This window comes from Pithys albifrons, chromosome Z (assembly GCF_047495875.1).
Source record: "Pithys albifrons albifrons isolate INPA30051 chromosome Z, PitAlb_v1, whole genome shotgun sequence".
NCBI classification, from domain to species: domain Eukaryota; kingdom Metazoa; phylum Chordata; class Aves; order Passeriformes; family Thamnophilidae; genus Pithys; species Pithys albifrons.
Genome location: NC_092497.1, coordinates 72299797 through 72320086, shown reverse-complemented (window position 1 = coordinate 72320086; position 20290 = coordinate 72299797). Strand labels below are relative to the sequence as shown.

At 41.4% G+C, this 20290-nt stretch overlaps 1 protein-coding gene across 5 annotated transcripts in view; it reads left to right on the top strand.

The window, feature by feature from the left end:
• The first annotated feature begins 337 nt into the window (after nt 1-337).
• PIP5K1B (phosphatidylinositol-4-phosphate 5-kinase type 1 beta) overlaps nt 338-20290 on the top strand; it is a 109972-nt gene continuing 90019 nt past the window's right edge. For 2 of the 5 annotated variants that reach the window (XM_071580212.1, XM_071580216.1), the window contains exon 1: nt 338-413. The gene's annotated coding sequence lies outside the window, so the exon portion shown is untranslated. Of the gene's footprint in view, nt 414-453; nt 639-20290 lie in introns of those variants that run through there. The other 3 variants (XM_071580214.1, XM_071580213.1, XM_071580215.1) reach the window with 2 other exon arrangements.

Sequence of the window (20290 nt, the reverse complement as noted above, 5' to 3'; positions counted from 1 at the left end):
ATTCTATGAACAGTGGTCTGGCAGCAGAGCCAGAGCCCTCTCTGCCAAAACCGGGCCAACAGGTGCTGTCATACTTTTGTGCCCCACCATGGCCATGGCCTCGCAGGTCAGAGCAGCAGCCCCCACGGCCAGTCGCAGCAATGCCTACTGGGGAGCCGGGACCACCAAGCGCCAGCCGCTCACCCGCCCCGAGCCGCAAACACCCTCCTGCTCCCAGAACGCCCACACCCGCAGGGCGAGAGGCAGCAAAGGGCGAGAGAAGGCGGCCAGGGCCGCGGGACGGGCGAGAAGGGCTCGCTGGGCGCCCACCGAGCCGTATCACCGCCTCGGCCCCGGCCGGACGGGGAGAAGCCGCCCGCGGGAGGAGCCCCTTGGGCAGCACCGCCTCCCGCCGCCATCCGCCTGCGCTGAAGGTGAGGGAGCGCGGCGTTGCCGGCCGGGAGGGTGGGTGCCGGCAGCGCGGTGTCCCTACCCCGGCGCGGGGGGCTCGGAGGGCCCCGGGGGCTCCGGGCGCGCCCCGTGGGCGGAGGGAACGGGCAAGGCGGCTGCGCCCCGGGGGTGTGTCCCCCGGCGGGCGGAAGGGAGCGACGTGCCCGGGAACTGCGGCGAGGGCTCTACGGGTTTGTCTGGTTGCTTTGGTAGGGCTGTTCGGCTCTGCCCCGGGGAGGAGGGCTCGGGGAAAGGCGGGCGGCGCAGCGCTGGGGCCGGCGGGGCCCTGCGGCCGAGCCGGGGCAGGTGCTGAGCCTCGCCGGGAGCGGAGCAACCCTGTCACCGCGGCAGCACCACCAGCACCCGAGGCCTGAAGGGGTGTTTTCTGTGTGTCTATTCCCTTTGGGAGAGAGAGATTTTTCTGCGAATTTCCACAGACTTTTAAGTCTCTTAATTGTGGGGCTGCAGCTATTTAAGGACAAAACCGTCCAATATCCTGTGAGGGAATAGAGAGGGGTATGCTTTTGCATGGCTGAGATGCTGGCTATTCCGAGATTGAACTGCTCTGAGGTTGAAGGGGCTTTCCCAGGTGCGTGCAGCCCATCTCCGTGAGGGTCCGGCTGGGCTCCTCTGCGGCGAGAGCGGGGCTGGACTGAGGCGTTCCTGCCCAAGACACTGATTTTGCTGAGTAGGGTCCGGCAGCAGGAAAGCCTTTAATTAGTAAACTAACCGGTTACTACCATAAAGTAACTTTCGTAAAGTAGCGATGTTTCCAATACCCTGCTTAGGTGATCAGAGCTTTTTTTGCGTTGTCCACTCCGCCCTCTTCTCTTTAATGCTGCCTATTCAAAGCTGAACTATGGTACGTGCTGTTGCTTTAGGAAAACTTGATGCGGATGTTGTTAACTCTCTCAAAGGAAATGCAAACATGATTGTTTTATGTTGTTTCTAGTAGGATATTGCTTAAGATGAAGAAACAGTGGATTTGTTTCCTTCTATTTAACAAAATGAAGAGAGTTTTGTATTTATGTAAACATTTTGAGCAATCATTTGGATATTGTAAAGTGGAGGAGGGCTCAGATGAAAGTTAAATCCACAGAAATCCTTTTTAAAATGAGCCTAATACAAGGAACATTGGCAATTTCAGAATTCATTAACATATATGGTATAACCCCTTGAGCTTTTTTAAGTATCAAAGTAAGTTTATGGGATATTTATCTCATGGTTTATAGTGATGGAAATACTTTACAATAAAGTTCACTAAATGATCTCAAAATTTTTCAACCCTCAAGGCAGAGAACACCTATTCTGATGAATGCCTAGCGTTACTCTAACTTTTCCACAACATAAGTAATGCTTAGTTTGTCACATCTCTTTCTCCATCCAGATACTTTATCTTGTCCATAATCTGTTGGGCTTTTTCCTTATACACATCTCAAAATTGATTCCAGAAAACTAAAATTGAAAACAGTTATTCAAATCTCTTTTATTTCTAAAGATCAGTTTCTAATAATTAGTTTGATGGGGCTGGGGTGGGGGGGGGGGACATGGACAGGATTGCAAAATGTTCCTCTTAATTTTATTTTGCTGTATTGCATCTCTTTCCTCAATTCTTCCCCTTGCCCAATTAGATAAAACAGGGAGTTGAAAACCGTATTCTAAGTCTAGGAATTGATCCTTAAATCATTAAAAAGAGCAGGACTTTTTTCACCAAGTTCATTTGGTGCAGGTTTAGGGCTGTCTTTAGGTGTGTATTTGGGCGTTCTTGATATTGGGAGAATTGAAACACATGGTTTACTGCAACAGTGTGTATTTGTGGAATGGTGTTGATTTTTCTTAATTTTCTTTATTAACTTCTCAGGTAGCTGAGGGATTTTTTTTTTTTTACTTATGGCACGAGCAGAATGGGCTAAAAACTTTTTTAAAAATTCCCCTTTGGTCGCAGAAAGTGCTCCATATACTATTGAAAATGCTATTGTTGATTCTTGCTGTCCTGAATGTACTGTACCTAATCTGTGTGTTTATGTTCTATGTAACAAAGACATTTTAAGCATGTTGGTATTCTTAGCTCCTTCAGAGTAGAAACTGGCAACAGCCTTTCCTTAGGCACCTGTTTGTAAGTTGCTGCCTCCCCTTCTCTCCCCAGTTCCTGTTTTGTTTTAAGGCTACATAAAAACTGACACAGCTTCTGTAAACTTTTCAGCACCCTCAAGGATACTGTGCTGTACTGACAGCCTGCCTTTGTCTTACACAATAGCTGAAGAATGTATACATGTTAGTGTTGGAGTGTCATTACTTTAGTTATTTGATCACCTTCTATGAGATGGTGACTTGCTTAGTGGATGAGGTAAAGACTGTGAATGTAGCCTACCTGGACTTCAGTAAAGCCTTAGACATTGTCTCCTACAGCATTCTGCTGGAGAAACTGCCAGCCCACAGCTCAGACAGGTGCAGTCTTTGCCAAAAAGTTGGATTGATGACCAGGCTCAGAGGGTGGTGGTAAATGGAGTTTCATTCAGCTGGTGACTGGTCACAAATGTTGTTTCTCAGGGCTCATTATTGGTGCCAGTTCTGTTTAATATTTTTATTGATATTCTGTATGATGAGATCGAGTGTACCCTCAATAAATTTGCAGACATTACCAAGCTGGATAGGAGTGTTGATCTACTGGAGGTTAGAAAGGCCCTGCACAGGAATCTGGACAGCCTGCATCAGTGGGCCAAGGCCTGTGGTATGAGGTTCAGCAAGTCCACGTGCTGGGTTATGTCCTTGGGTCACAACAACCACAGTCAGCTCTACAGGCCTGGGAAAGAGTGGCTGGAAACTGGCCCAGAGGAAAAGGACCTGGGCGTGCTGGTGAACAGCAGGTGAACAGGAGCCAACAGAGTTCCCCAGGTGGCCACGAAGGCCAATGGCATCTTGACCTGTATCAGCAGGACCAGGGAAGTGATTCTCTCTTGCTGTCCTTGGCACTGGTGAGTCTGCACCTCAAATTCCGTGTTCGGTTTTGGGCCCCTCACTCACTACAGGACAGATAAGGAGATGTTGGTGTGAGTCCAGGGAGAGGGCAATGAAGCTTGGGAGGATCTGGAGCACAAATCCTGTAAGGAGCAGCTGAAGGAGCTGGGAGTGTTTTGTCTGGAGAAAAGGAGGCTCAGGGGAGACCTTATTGCTCTCTACAACTACCTGAAAGGGGGGTGTATTCAGGTAGGGCTTGTTCTCTTCTCCCAGGTAATAAGTGATAGGACAAGAGGAAATGGCCTTAAACTACACCAAGGGAGTTTTAGATAAGACATTGTGAAAAAATGCTTCACTGCAAAGGTGGTCAGAATTTGGAACAGAGTGCCCAGGGAGCTGGTTGAGCTGCCGTCCTTGGAGGTATTCAAAAAAGGTATAGATGTGGTGCTTAGGGACATTGTTTAGTAGTGGACCTGGCATGGTTAGCTTAACAGCTGGACTTAGTGATATCAAGTGTCTTTTCCAACCTAAAAGATTCTGTGATTCTGCTGCTGGTAATTATGTGATGACATATTTGAAATTTATATATATTGTGGAATTTAAAAAAGTAAACTTCACTGATCAGGCAAAATAAAATGTTTGTTTTGAAGCACAAAAATGACCAGCTAGATATATGTTTTATTATTCAAAACCTCATATTGCTTAATAGCAAACTCTACAGAAGTTAAATGTGATGGAATGCTTTTCTAAATGAAGCCTTTGCTGACAGTACAAAGCAGGGTTTGGGAACAAGGTGTTCATGTCTTCTCTGCCATCCAGTGTTCATCTTGGACTATTCCTTCTCTAAGTATAATTTGTGTTTGAATCTGTTTTGTACCAAACCTACTTGTTATGGGCTGTTACAACCTGCTTCTGAAAGTTTTTGCAAAAATAGGTTGATGGTTTGAGTAATTAACCCTTAACATTTCAGTCTCCCACATGGGCCCTCACCACCAATATTCTACATTTTATTTTCTCTAAATATGTCAACTGTTTGATTTGTCATTGCTGACTCCTGCTGTGCTTATGTGGTCATGTGTCTTGTCTTATTCTTCACACTTGTACAGTCCAAAAGGAGCTTTTTCCCCTTGTATGTGAACAAGAAACTTCAAGTTCTCCTTCAATGAGCTGTAAGTTCATTTTTTTACCTTCCCTCTTCATTCACCAGTTGTGAACTAGAAAACTGTATCAGCCTGTTGCAACATAAAATATTTACCAATTTATTTCCTCCTTGCTGTTAAACTGGCTGTTTTATTTGTGATCAGTGAAGTAGGGAAAATTGTAGGTGTTGCAAGTTCCTTCTCTATTTTCAGTGTCTTCTAGATATGCTTGTGTTTTGTCTTTTAAAATATGAGATTTTTGCAAACTAAAAGTGAGAGTAAAGTAGCAGTAGTTTCTTCAATGTATCACAGCTATGATCTTCATCAGACTAAAAAGTTAAGTTACGTGAAAAATTTTGTGTGGTATTGTGTATGTGCACAGTCATAGGATGCTTCTGTCTAATAAAGCAAGTGCTAGGTGATGGCTATTTTATAAAGTGTGATAGTTTTTATTTTTAGCTCCTTTAGCTCAAGATGTATATATTTTGTGACTGCATGCCACCTTGCTTGCCCCCTGTGTTTGGTGCCCTTTGGTTTTTATGGGATCCTTGTTACTGCAGTATTTAAAATTCTAGAGATGCTGATGCACCTTTTAAAACGTCTCTTTGAGGCCAGGGAATGCACATATTACACACCCTGGAACTGCAGCACAGAGGCTGAAAAAATCATCCAGTGCTGTATAAGAAGTGCATGTCTGCAGGTCATGGCACAGTGTTACTAAGATGATTTTTATCATCTCCTAACAGAGAGCAGTTCACTGAATCATAAAATTCATCCTGTGAAAAAAGTATCAGGTTTCTGAATTGGGTCCTGCTTGGCTCCTTTTAGTCTCTGTGCAAACTTAGCAGTTGGCAGTTTTCTGGCAAGGGAAATTATAAACTGGAAAGTCTGTCTTGATGTCCTTTGACTAGAGCTTCTAGTTTATGATCACAGTCGTATTAAACATAATGGACACAAATACAAAGATGCTTCAATTACACAAATACTTAAAAAATCCCCCAACCATTCTGTAGTAGAAATATTGCTGTAATTTGCAGCAGTTTACAGTTATTAAGTCTTGTTCAGAACTCCAGAATCATAGTGCCACTTGAACAGAGGGAAACTTCTAGCATCTAAATTTACAACTTGATGAGCAGTGAAGTTTAGTCAATGTTGCCTTCAGCACCAAAGCTTACTGAAAAATGCCACACTCTTATGGCAGTTTGTCACTTTTTTTGACTTTGATTGCACAACTGTTGGTGAGGCTATGTGATAACATCAGAACACTGAACTGCTCTGGATTAAAAATAACTTGCAAGAATAAAAGAAATTTGGGGGGCTGGGGGTGGGGGGTGGTGGTGGTGTTGGGGTAGCTGTTTTTCAACTGGCCCCTTAAGTGGTGCGATATCCAGGTTCAGCCCGCATTTGTGGGGTTGTGCTGTGGGGTGTGTGACTGGCAGTGGAGAGGTGTAAGAGAAGTGGAACTGACAGAGGGAGAACTGTTAGCTTCTTTTGCTCTTGAGAAGATAATATGTGACATTGCTGTTGGTGTTCCTGTAATCTATTCAGCAGAGAAAAACTTGTTGATTGGTTTCAACAGCTGTTGCCTTCACCAGGTTCCCAGCCCGAATGTCGCTTTCAGTGCTCATCTGGGTTATGACCCCATCTTGTTGCTGCCACTTTGTAGCAAAAGTAGCTACTTTTGCTACTCTGTAGCAAAGCCCAAAGACAGACTGGTGCCTTCCACAGGAGGCGTGAATGTGCTAGATTCTCCTAGGATTGTTTTGTACCCAGAACTTTCCCATCCATCACTATCTGGGAAAGTTACTTGTTTTTTATTCCTACTGAGTTTATTTTCACAAGAAGTTCTTGGCTTCAGTACCACTGTGAGTCAGCTAAATGCCAGAGGATATGGCATTTATATATAAATGAGGCTAAATGATAGTTTAACTACAAGGGAGCTACAGGCCAGTCAGCCTCACATCTGTGCCTGGCAAGACTGTGGTGTAGATCCTCCTGGAAACTATGGTCAGGCACATGGAAAATAAGGAAGTGATTGGTGCCAGCCAACATGGCTTCACTAGGGGAAAATTGTGCCTGAAAAATTTGATGGTGTTTTGCAATGGGCTTATAGAATGGGTGATTAAGAGAAAAGCAACTGCCGTCACACACCTGGACTTACACAAAACATTTAACACTGTCCCAGATGACATCTTTGTCTCTAAACTGAAGAGATGTGGATAAGGATATGGCTGGCTGGTCACACTCAAAAAGTTTCAGGCAAAGGCTCAATGTCCAAATAAAGACCAGTCATGAGTGATGCCCTCAGGGGTTGGTACTGGGACCAGCACTACTCAACATCTTTATTGGTGACATGGACAGTGGGAAGTATGCTGACAACACCAGCAGTGTGGTGTGGTTGATATCTCGGAGGGAAGAGATGTCATCCAGTGTGACTGTGACAGGCTTGAGAACCTTATGTGAAAATCAAGAAATTCAATAAGGCCAAATGCAAGGTCCTGCACCTGGGTCAGGGCAATGCCAAGCAGAAATACAGGCTGAGTGGGGAATGGATTGAGAGCAGCCCTGAAGAGAAGGACTTAAGGGTTCTGGTGGATGCAAAGCTGGACATGAGCCAGCAATGTGCACTTGCAACCCAAGGGCCAACTACATCCTGGGATGCATCAAAAGCAGTGTGGCCAGCAGGTTGAGGAAGGTGATTCTGCCCCTCTACTCTGCTCTAGTGAAACCCCACCTGGAGTGCTGCATTCAGCTCTGGGGTCCCCAACATAAGAAGGGCATGGACCTGTTGAGTAAGTCTGGAGGATGGCCACAAAGATGATAAGAGGACTGCAGCACCTCTCTCATGCAGACAAGCTGAACAAGTTGGGTATGTTCACCTTGGAGAAAAGAAGGCTCTAGGGAGACCTTAGAGCAGCCTTTGAGTACATAAAGGGGTCCTGCAAGAGAGCTGATGAGGGACTTTTGATAAGCATCTATAGCAATAGGATGGAGGGGATGGCTTTAACCTGAAAGAGGGTAGATTTACATTAGATATTATGAATAAATTCTTTAACGTGAGGGTGATGAGACACTGGCTAAAGTTGCCCTGAGAAACTGTGGATGGTCTACCCCTGAAAGTGTTCAAGGTGAGATTGGATGGGGCACGGAGCAATGAAGTCTAGTGGAGGGTCTCTCTGTGGGCAGCCAGAAGTGTTGGAACTAGATGACCTTTAAGGTTCCTTCCAACCCAAAGAGAGGTGTGCCTTTCACTTTCCAAGTCTCAGCATAGCTATTCCCAGGAGCAGCAGCTGGGTGAGCAGGGACATACCAAGTGGCAACCTGATGGGAGTCCCAGGTCACAAATGAAGATGGGAACCTGTGCTAGCCACTGTTCTGTTTGCCTCTTGCTCACTGGAATGTGTAGAAAGATTTCCCAGTGTTGGAATGGTACTTCCATTTAGTTATGTGAAGTCTTCTGCCATTAGCTGCTAGACCATGAAAGCCAATAAGCATTTCCTCTTGGATTTGTTACAAGCTATTGTTTCTTCTTCAAATTTAAGATTGAGTTTTTTTCAGTTCATGAAGGGGACTAACAGAATGAAATAGCATGTCTCAAACTGTGGTTTGCTCATTACTGATGGCAACAGTAGGGTCACAGACTCTGTGTGAAATGGTTTGGGGGGGGGGGGGGAGGTGTTGTGGTTTTTTACCTTACTAAGCATTCCTGCTGGTCTCTGAGTGATTTGGAGGGCAGTAAGCCTGCTGGCTTACAATATTTGGAAATGTGTTTTCTTAGTTTGCTTTTTTTGCCTCAAATGAAAACAACTGCTGATAAAACATTCCAAGCACCTATGATCCAGAGAAATTGGAGGCAGCCAAGTTTTCATTTGAGTAATGTACAAATCTATTGCAACCACCACTGCTACCTATCTCCAATTAGAAGATTGATGAAAAGATTGCAGTCTTCATGGTTATAAACCTTCTCTAATGCAAGCTGCAAAGTTGTAGGATTATTAAGAAGTACTTTAGTAATTTGCGGACTTCCTTTTAGGGCTGTATTTGAAAGTCTTCCAAGTGTGATTGAACTGCATGGAAAGATCCTGTGATTCCCCGGTTACTGCTAGTACAACTTGCTTCCTTGAAAGTGTCTGTAGATGCTCTCTCCCTTTTGTACATAATTAAAGTCTTGGTCTTAGTGTGTCATGAATCAAAGCTTTTTGCCAAGAGTAATGTAGTGTTTGTATGAGGCTATGCTCTTGTTTACAGTGTGGCAGTTAGCACTGCACAGAATCAAAGCTATCTCAGGTAAGAGCACTGAACTTTATTTCAGTAGTGCTGTTTGGCTGACAAAGTTTTTTAGATCACTTTGTTATGTCAAGTTGTTTCAGTGTGAAGTTTGACATTCAGTCAAGGGATGTGGCATCTGTATCATAGTCCTTTTTCCTTTGTGTCTGTTTCTGATGCTCTAAGGTCTTACAAATTTGAGAGGACTTGTGGATTGATTTGTCTGAATATACAAATATTTTTCAATGTGTATATCTAGGAAAATATTGCTGAGAAAGTGAATAGTTTGATTAGACTTTTTTCTCAAGTGTGTTTGCTGACCATACTAGAAAAGGTTTATCTGAGAATGAAGGGGTTAAAATTTACCTCCTAGGCTCTTAGAGAGATTGCCATGCAGTGTAGTCTTTTGGTGTATGAGTCAAGGTAAAGATTACTATGCCTTTACCTTCTTCATAGTGCAAAACAATCAGCAGACGCACACCTGCAGGTGCCGATTGGGATCTCCTCTGTATTTCTTTGTGATATGTTTTACATGAGTCTGTTCAGAAAGCAGAGGGAATAGTCCTGATCTGTGGGGTATGGAGTGTGCCTCTTAGTCAGCTGACCCAGCTCCTGGTCACCAGAGAGATACAGTAGTGTTTCTGTGGATAAAAAAGTACTCTGGAAAGAAAAAGGCATGTGTGGCTTACCTTGCACAAAGGAGCACACACTTAAGACAAAACTGAGCACCCAGTTTCTGCCCAAACAGCAGTCTTTGCTTGATTTTGAGTGATGTGAAAGTTCAGTATGGATAACTGTCTATGACATGTTGCAGTGTATGAAGGCAGGCACACACCAAAGCCTTTGAGGCACTGTTACTTTAGTCCTTTATATCCCACTCCACTTAGTAGAAAAGAAACTTTCACATTCAGAGTGATAGTGGAAGTTCCTGGGAGGCAAGAGAGATGTCCCACCAAGTATAGTCACTTTGTTCAACATGAAAACAAAGAAAGTATTATGAAGAGCTTTTTGGCTAGTAAACAGAAAATCTTCACTTGGGATTCCACAGCTTCTGGTTTTGTTTTTAGGACTAACATGATGATGTAACGAGTCATCTCCTTAAATAACGATATTTGTACATATAATGTTAGCAGTTTTTGTTTACTATAAATGTTTTTCCAGCTATTCATAGATCACTATAGTAGGTCTCTAAAGTATTGCAATGGAAAGAACATTGTTACTTAGAATCATAGAGTCATAGAATCGATTGGGTTGGAAAAGACCTCCAAGATCATCGAGTCCAACCCTTGGTCCAGCTCTAGTTCATTTACTAGATCATGGCACTCAGCGCCACGTCCAATCTGTGTTTAAAAATCTCCAGGGATGGTGAATCCACCACCTCTTCGGGCAGCCCATTCCAATGCCTGATTACTCTCTCTGTAAAAAATTTTTTTCTGATATCCAACTTAAATTTCTCCTGGCAGAGCTTAAGCCCGTGCCCCCTTGTTCTATTGCTGAGTGCCTGGGAAAAGAGACCAGCCCCCACCTGGCTAGAACTTCCCTTCAGGTAGTTATAGACAGTGATGAGGTCACCTCTGAGCCTCCTCTTCTCCAGGCTAAACAACCCCAGCTCCCTCAGCCTCTCCCCATAGGACTTGTGCTCCAGTCCCTTCACCAGCCTTGTTGCTCTTCTCTGGACCCGCTCCAGCATCTCAGTGACAACGGAAGTCTAAGTTGAAAACTTACCTTGCTTTGCAAATCTTTCCACTAGAAATGGTCTGAAAATACCGGGAATGTGGCTGAAAGGATCATAGTCTTTCATGATCACTTTTTCTGTGGCTGCTAGACTTCTGCTGAAATTTGTGGTGCTGGAACTGCTTTTGTCTTCTGGCCTGTCAATGTACTGATTCTTAGCCTATGCAGAAAACAAAGATGACAAAGTTAAAGACACAGTTTGACATCTGTTTTCTAAGCAGAAAAACACTCATAGAATATTATTATGTGGTGTGCAAGTACGAGACAGTAAAAGTACATAAAATTAAAACACTAATACCTGTGTAGTTTTAAGAAATATTTTAATTGTCTGTGTATGAAACAGCAGATTCAGTGTACTGTGGTGTTTTCATGCAAAAACGCCAAGAAACATACTGATATCTAGCTAGACTGAATGTTTTCTATGGCTGTCCCATGCTTTTGTTTAGTGTTCACAGGGTTGCTTCTCTTCCTTTATGTTACTTTCCTGCTGGAGAACATACCAGGGTTTGTTGTGTGTTGTATATCTAGGTGCGACTTTTGTTATGTGCTTTACATACACTTATGTTGGAGTCTGAAGCATTAATGTAAATAGTTGGCCCCCACCTAGGAATGTGTCATTTGACTAGCTTTTTGTAGCAGATTAGAAAAAATGGAGGTTTTAAGCAGTGAATGAACACTTTGAGTCATCCACAGCCCCACGGAGCCTGCAATTAAGGCAGTGTTTCCTTCGTTTTTGTCTCTTTACCTCAGCTGACTAGGTTGTTATTATTATCATTATGTGAGCACAGACCTTGCTGTTGTGCTGTAATTAGCCAAAAGTGAGCATAGAAAGCTTCAGAATAAAAGAAGAAACACATTTGAAACTACATGTCATAGTTACCGGTTCTCAGCTAGAGATTATTGCGTTCTGTTAGCTGCTGAACTGAGAAATTTACTCCCTCTTTCCAGTAACAACCCAGTAAGTCATTAAATTATTCCATTGCTCGTTACTCTTCTGACTTTTTTCCTTCTCGTGATAGGCTTATTTTTAAAGGAGACTCTGTCATACACCCTCATCTCACTCCTAATTTTAAAAGATACTGTGCTTTCTATGGGAAAGCTGATAGTGTTGTAAGATGAATGCACCATACAACACCAAGAAAGGAGATGGTTATCTCTGTATTTCAGCAATGTACATTAGCAGTATTTTCTTACTATATGAATAATTGGAAATGTTATTTAGAAAGAAAAAAAGGCCATGGTCTGCTCTGTCTTTGGGGGCTCCAGTTTCTAGATTTAGCTGTATTTCTTTGGGTTCTTGGCTCCATTGTACTAAGGTATAAGCAGAGCATGACTTACACATTACTGACCTCTGAGTTTATTTTGGTAAGTATTTTCTTATTTTTGAAAAGTGTTTGAACATACCCAGCTTCTGTTTCCTGTCACAGAAGTGACAGGAATTCTACAGGGTGGAGAATTGACATGTCAAGCTGATTATCTGAGAGCAGTACCCTCTTTACCCTAGTTTCTCCAGAGGAAAAGCTGTATAAGGATTCCTGCCATAGTTGTATACTGCAGGACTCTTCTTTGAACCTACTCAAGAAAGATCACTGTAGTTTAAGTGCATTTTTTATCAACTTGGTGCAGCCCTAAAGCAGTTGTGCATCATAGCAGTATCCTACCTCATAATTTTTGTGCTTAAATTTATTTACCTGTGGTGTAAAAATGACAATTTTCAGCAGCTGTTTGACCATATGTGGAGGTCAATTATTAACAAGTAAGTTGCCATGAAGATATGCACAATTACTAAATATGGTTAACTTTATCACTCCCCTTGACTCCTTCCAGTCTGTGCATACACATCACAGAGACTACCCATAATTGAAAAAAGCCCTGGGCATCTTACTACTTGAATCAAGTTTCCAAGTGTGATCTGAAGTGACAACAGAAAGTTGAAGGCTGATCAAGAACCCTTTGTGTGGTCCCACTGCTTGTGTTCTCTTTGTTAGTTTGCAGCACAGGCTTCTCACCCACACTCTGTCCCTCTGAGAGATGTAGGAGCTGAAGTGGTGAGATCTGAATCTGGGTGTTCTTTGGGCAAACAAAGGAAGTCCCTGCCAGTGATAGGTATGTGCCTTGATGCAGGTTGAAATGGGTCTACCACCTGGTCATAGCTTTTCCATACTTGGCCACATTTCTTTCATGTGGGCAAAAACCCCTCTGACCCTGAACAGCACTTTTCCCAATGGCAGCCCTGCCAGTGCCCTAAGTCAGCCTTGTGTTCCATGGTTTGGATAGATGTGCCTCAGGCACAGCTGGCAGAAGGCAGACACCAGTACAATATTGGGGCAGATGACCGATTGTGAGGGAATGGGTATCTGGGGTTCATGTAACTTGGGACCATAAAGAACTGATTCAAATTCATAATCTCTGTCTGGTTTGGGTATCTGTTTAAGTTATAAAATGAGTAGTGAAAGTCTATGAGTCTTAAGATAAAATGTCTTTGAAACTTTTTCCACTTTTTGCATTACTGCAGCTCCTGGTAGACCTGAATTTTACCCATTTATGACTACATCCCTGGGTGAGGCTGACTTTGTGATCAGAAAGGCCTTGCAAGTCAGTGGAAGACAGCAGTGTCAAGCTGGTCATAGCTTTTTGCAAAATTCAAGGAGACTTTGCCTTGGTTGTATGGGATCCAGAAGAGCTTAAATATAAAATAATCACATTCAGTTTATTTTCATCTGAAATTATCTGGCGTATTCGTATGTTGTTCATACATATATTATAGAACTTTCAACTGAATTTATGCAAATAACAATTATGATCTGAAATCCCCACAGTCTTAATGTTTGGTATATTTCTGACAATGTGCAATCTCGGGATAGCATCATCAGCTATGACATATATGAGAGTACAAGGACATCATCTGTTTGAAATGGTTAGACTGAAGATTAAAATGCTAGTAACAATTTCAGCTGCCTTCAGCTGAAGTTCAATGGGTAATAGACTGTGGTAGGAAGTAATTTATACATTTTTTGTTTGAATTTGAATGGGTTTTTGGTCACAGCATGACATGAATAGAAGAATTTAGTTTTGCTTTGCTATACCTGCAAATGAAGGTAAAGTCCATGATGACAAGTGTGGTTCATAATAGTTGAGTTAAAAAGAAAATATGCCTTAGGATACTTTTGCTGTCTGTTATTGAGTAATGTCTTGAATTTTACATAGACCTTCAAAGCAGAGTTTTTATTCAAATAAGGTTTAATTATGGGGACATACGTTTCTTTCAGGGGTTTTCTGTGTTTGTGACACTGTAATATTGTGCTAAAGCATCACAAATTACATGAAAACTATTAGAATTGTGGGGCTTTATGAAGTAGTTTGACAGAGTAAATGATTAGGCATAGTGACAAATGAGGCTTAATTTTTCCATTTACAATAATCTCTAGGGATCCTAGCGACAAACATTGGACTGGAATTTAGTAAATCCTTGGGTTAAAACTTTGTTTCAGTAAAAACCACATTAAATACTTGGATGTTTACTTCCAGTGCTATTAGTATTTTCTATCTTACGTTTTTATATGGAGTGCATCTGACACAGTGGGAACTATTAAATTTAGAGACAAAGTTTAGACTGAAAACTTTGAAAGTAAACAATGTAACTTAGATGTTTGGTGATGTTTTGGTTAATTGAAATGAGAAGCAGCTCTTGACAAAGGGAGATGAAATTCAGAGTTCTTCTGTGGGCCTTAGAAATACTCACTGTAAACATCAATTCTGTGAATTTGTTGCCTCTACCTATCAGCCAAAAATGATATTTAGATGGGGCTTTACAAACTCTGAGAAATACTATGTAGTATGAAGCTACAAAGTGAGAATGGTAACATGTCTGTAATATACTGGAATGATTTGTAGGCTCAACCTCAAGTTTGAGAGGGTGAGAAATAAAATTCTTCAGGGGTTTTCTTAAAGCGTTTATGAGGTTTGCTGGACACTGTGTCTTCACAATTAAAATGAAATGTAAATTTTCAAACAAAATTTTTATAAAGCAGACTTCTTGCAACTTTGCATTTTATTGAAGAGGTCACTCTGACCTGTGTTTATGTTTTGTTCTGTAGGCCTTCTGATAACTGTCAGCATTCTACCTTGAAGTGAGCCTAAACAAGATTAAATAACTAAAGGAATTTGAGCTCCCCTTCTGGGACAGGGGTAGTGATAGAACAACATTAAACTAGAAATATTAACCCACTAAAAATCTACTTTGCTACAGCTACAAGTCCTTTTAAAATCTATAAAAATGAAAAATCAAAAAATCAAAAATCCCTTCGGCATCACAGGCATCACCTCCTGAAGATTGGTATCTTTGAAATAACCATGCAGGATGAGGTTTTCCAATATTGACAGCATGTACTGCACAAAATAGAAGCAAGGTTTAATATCTTGCTGAATTTTTCAGCATACTTGGTTGTTTTTGTAGAGTTTTCATCTGGTTATTAAGCTGCAGTACTGAACTGTTACCTCCGTCTGCTCTGATTTCTTCTGAGACTCTCTCACACCTGGTACCAGAATTCTTTGCATGCTGGATTTTGTTTTAATCAAAATTATTCATGCAGTTAATAGTTTAGATGGATTCATCTGCAAATATTGCTATATTTGTACTCACAGAGGTGCATTAAACTATGCAGTGGCTAAAACACACACACACGCACATATATATGTGTGTGTATATATATATATATATATATATATATATATATATATATATATATACGAAAGTGACTGGATCATGGGTTTTTGTTGTTTCTTTGTGGTTTTGGTCTTAATTAAAGAAATTTTAAAAGTTTGTTTGCTCTCTTCCCTACAACATAACTATACTATCAGCTGTTTATTGACTTTTTGAGTACATATATTTTTTCCCCTCCCCTGGGTATCCCTTTGACTATTCAAATTTAATTGCACTGAAAGTCTGTTTTAAGTAGACCAAAACAGAAAGCCTTTCCTATGTGTGTGTTTCCTATTAACATGTGTTTTCCTTCCACTTTTCCCTTGCTCTTCATCTACTACTTCTTTCCATTCCTCCTTTCCTCCTAGTTCAACTGCACATGATCTCATATTGAGTCTCTCCTTTTCTTTCTCTTTATTTTTTCCTTTGTTCCCTATTCCAAATTGCTCCTGTGTTCACAAGTACCCTTCCTGTCTGTTTTATGCTTAGAAGTCTTCAAAGTGAAAGAAGTATGCTTTTCAGCTGGATTTAGTTTTCTTCTTTCTATGAGGTCATAAACAGCCCAAAGCAAACTAACGTAGTGAAGATTAACCCATAGAGAGTTTCAGTAACCTTGGTTGATTTTATGAGCAAGGAAGGATACACACTCTCACATGCCATGTGAGAGACATACCACACAAGTATGAAATGCCCCTAGAGATTCCTCTTCTGTCCACCTGCCCTGACATATGTTAGTTCTTGGAAGCTGTATTTGTTACCCAGAGTACCTGCGCTACGTTAAACTAAATGGTATGGAAGTAGATCCTTCCAAACTGGAATTTGGAACCTGCTGGGCCCATTGATGCAAGAACAGGTGCACCAAAGCAGGCGAATTGTTTTGTAGAACTAATCAAGGATTATTTAATTAGAAAACCTCATTGTTACTGCCATAATTTGGAGAAACTTTCAAGTGATGCATCTACCAAAAACATTGCTTGACTACTGCCTTTACCCCATGATGTGAGAGTGATTTGCCATCTGCTGCTGGGTTTAATCTATGTGTCATTTTTCTGTCATAGCCTCACTTAGCCATCACTCTAGCAAATCCTTCATCCTCTTGAGCAAAATGCAAGCTCAGACCTGTATCTCCAAACTCCACACTGAAAACTATTTCCTTTGAAGGGAGATACTGACAGTGTCCGTTTTTTTTCGGCTTTTATGCCATATCAGTTGGTCACTGCTTGTTAACAGTGGCTTTGTGTGATTACGGCACCGTCACTCTGGCCTTGTGAGGTATCTTACTATCTAGTCTTCCTCTCTGTCACTCTTGCAGGTTGTGCTGGTTTAAAGGTAAACTGGCAGGAGAAATGAACCCAGCTCAGGAGAGATTATAAATCAGAGTTACAATTTAATAAAAATATTACAAAAATGTAATGACACAAAAAGAAATTGCTTTTAACCCACAAATCCCAGTAGTATAACCCAGCACCCTGGGGCACAAACACAAAGAGGTTTGTTGGCCCCTATGTTGAGCCCCCCATGCTTTTCCCGAGTCCAAAGCAAAAGGAGGTGAAAAACCTGTTGGAGCAGATGACGGTTGCAGTCTGGTTGAGAGTGGTGGTCTCCTTCTGTCATGGTTCTGATTGTCCTCTGGATCCAACAAGTGGTTCCCCAAGTCCCCAAACCCCCAAGATTATATCCCCTCAGGTCCAGGTGGGACTGCCCAGTACCCACCCCAGGGTGGGGAATTACACAGTGAGTGATCTCACTCAGTGAGTCATAGGATATTTGGAATCATTGATGGCCCATTAGCAGACATGACACCTCAGGCTGGGTGTGGAGGTGCTAACGACTTCCTGGAAGGGAGTTATCACAGCTCATCACAGTTATCACCTGTAAGATAATCTCACAGGTGTCTTTCACACCTAACTCACATCCTGAGGGGTCATGTGTGCCCTGGGCAGCTGCTGAAAATGGTCCATTGTTAACAGTTTTTGGGAAATTAATAGAGGGTGTAGAATACAAAGCTTTGGTCACACACACAGAATGATAAACTGGTCTCACCTGCTGAACTAGGACACAGGTACATACACTAACTTGCAGACAGACATACAAATACACCAACCAAAGCACCTCAGTAAAAGTTTTTAGCTTATCTACCAATTGTCTTCTTAAATGGTCTGTTCACACCACCATCACCACTTTTGTAACAAGCTGCTGCACCTGCTTCTACAATAAAGGGACCATCTGTCTGTCCTGTGGCCATCCTTGCTGCTAGAACGATGATGAAGGGTAAGCAGAAAAGGTAGTCTGGCTCTTGCTTGTCTTGCTGTTTCCCTGCTCTTTATTTGCTAGTCCTTAGTGCTGCACTACTGTCCAGTGCTCTTATAAAGGTGTCATACTGTAAGCAAAACTGAAGACCAGACTCTATAAAGTAAAAACATAGCTATCTAGACTAAATTGTTAATGAATATCCCTTTTCTCTTACATAGCTAGTCATCAGGCTGCTTATGCTGGTAACAAGATACAAAATGGAGAGGTTCAGGGACTACAGTCTGCTAACAGTGACTCTTGAGAGGCAATCTTTTATAAATACATTTAAAAGTATGTGCTGTTCAGCATACTTACCTTTTTCACCTTGGATAAGAAAATCCCAACTCAGTAGCCAGTAAAATCAAAGGTTGAAAAAGTTATTTAATTTATTTAATCAGATGTTTGAGCTGATTAATGTCAGGTAAGGCATATCAGTAAATGGACTATTGTTTCTGTATACTTCAAATCATAAGAACACTCTGTTCCTGGGGGAATGCATTGACTGACTTGTGGGGCCGGGGGTGGGGGGGTGGTGTCTACTTCACTTTATGGAGCCTTTATAATATTCATAGCTGTGTTTCATCTGTTGGAATTTTACCCATTTTTTAGTTAATGGTTCATCAAGCAGTATGAATATAGCAAATCTGTGATTAGTGGTCTGCATCTTTTTTCTTTCTAAATGTTGAAAGCTGTATTTTTACCTTTTGAAAACCGTGGTGTGGGCCAGTAACTGACTTGCAGATAATACTGTATGCCTTTTCTAATCTACTTATAATGATACTTCTAACCCAGTTATAATGATGCACTGAGAGGTGTAGATAGTGCTTCAGAGGGCTTTTGTGTGAAGAAAGGCGATTCTTATTCAAACCTCTCAAGAATTTAGAGATCTCTTTAATTTGTGGGAAAACTCAAACTCATTTTCCTTGGGAGAGCTCATGGGTTCCAGTGTTTGGCTGTAGATGGTTCTGCTGCTAAGTGATCACCCACTGCTTACTCTCGTTACTGGTGGTGAACTGTTTAAGTCCTCTTCTCATGATGTTTGTGGACTTCTTTTACTGAAAGCTAATTTATGTGCAGATGTAGCCTTTCTTTGTAGTGATAGTCCAATTTTTAATTAATTAAAATGTTAATCAATACAATAATGATGTATTATTATTATTTACAGCTATATTATTTAAAAAACCCCTCAGCTAGTCATTTGCAAAGAACTTCCTGGGGAGGAAGACTGTGGTGGTGCTTATATATTGTTTATGAACTTACATTTTTTTAATAGTCACATGTTCATAGTGATGCAACTATATGTGGAGTATAATCATCTGAAAAATAATAGTTTTTCAGGATTGGCAAAAACATTTAGTAATGACTTCATTATACTTTCTTGATGCCAACACTGTTCAGGAACAGGTTTTTTATTTGGTTTGGCAACTGAAAGACTGTTGGAAAACAATTTGCTTATGTCATTTGGCTGTAAATAACTGCTGAAAATGTTTATTTGAAAACAATTGTATAGCCATTTAAAAATTCTCTGAGTGTGCATACCTTAAAACAGCTGTACGTGTTTCTTAATAATACATACCTCAATGTCTCTTCATGTCAGTAGGTAGACATGCATGTTGACGTGGTTTTGTTTTGCAAAGTTTAGAACAAATATGTTGATAATTCAGATGAGTGCCAAAGCATACTGTTGGGATAAGAAATAGTCATCCAAGACTGACTTGAAGAACAGAAGTAAATGGTTCCTCGTAAAGGTAGTAGTAAGCTTTACACTTAAGCAGACACATTCCCGTCAGAAAATGGAATAACTTCTAAAAAATACTAGCAGTTGTTTTGGTGCACATATTGGTGAAGTTCTACTCTAGTGGCTGAAAAATGTCTGTCTGGGTTTGGTACTAGACAGGATTTGTGACAAATAGCACTATTTCTTTACATGCTGAGCAGTTCTTTCCTTACTTGGTTTCAGAGTTGGTTTATTGCATTAATTTTTTTTTAGCTACTCTTGTCCAATGCAGCTTCTGAAATTATTTTTCTCCTTTGAAGCATTCTCTGTAGCTTAAAAAGAAACACATTAGAAAGCTTCTTTAAACCAAGAAGACTCCAGCTTTCTTTTCTTTATAGGACATTTCACAAAATGGAATAATGGCTTCTTGTTTTTATAGCTTTGAAAGTGATCTGGGAAAGGCATCTGTGGAAATTTTGCTCTATGGGAAACTGAGAGCTGTTAATGTAATCAAAGGAATTTTTGTGATGTAGGATTTGTTCTGTGTGGAGCTGTGCTTGCTGTTTTAAGGATTTCCATTATGATTAATATTCTTTGCTAGGTTACTTTTTGTTAGTTTTTTTGTCTAAGGGAGTTCTTCTGGGGCTAGAGTAGCACTGTGCATAATAAGGATGCCGGAGAATGTGTGCTTGGAAGGCAGGACCATTGCAGCACCAGCCTGGATCAACTGAAATTGTTGCAAATATCCTGTCTGAGTGATACATGGTGACACTAAGGAAACTGGGAAGAATCATGACAGTGTATCCAGATATTTCCCTTCCTCCAAGATAGTATGTACATTATATGTATGTATGAAGATTTGGGCAGGGCTCTCCCCACGTGGGTGTGCCCTTCCAGCCTGCACAGTGGATGTTTTAGGTGAGGCTCAGCGTGCGCAGAAGTGACCCCACCCTTTAACTCCTCAGGTCCATCTGCCACGGCCGAGCGAGCTTGGAGAGTGACAGGGAAGTCCTCAGGACTAGAACCTACAGCACCCGGTATTCCCAGGAGGTC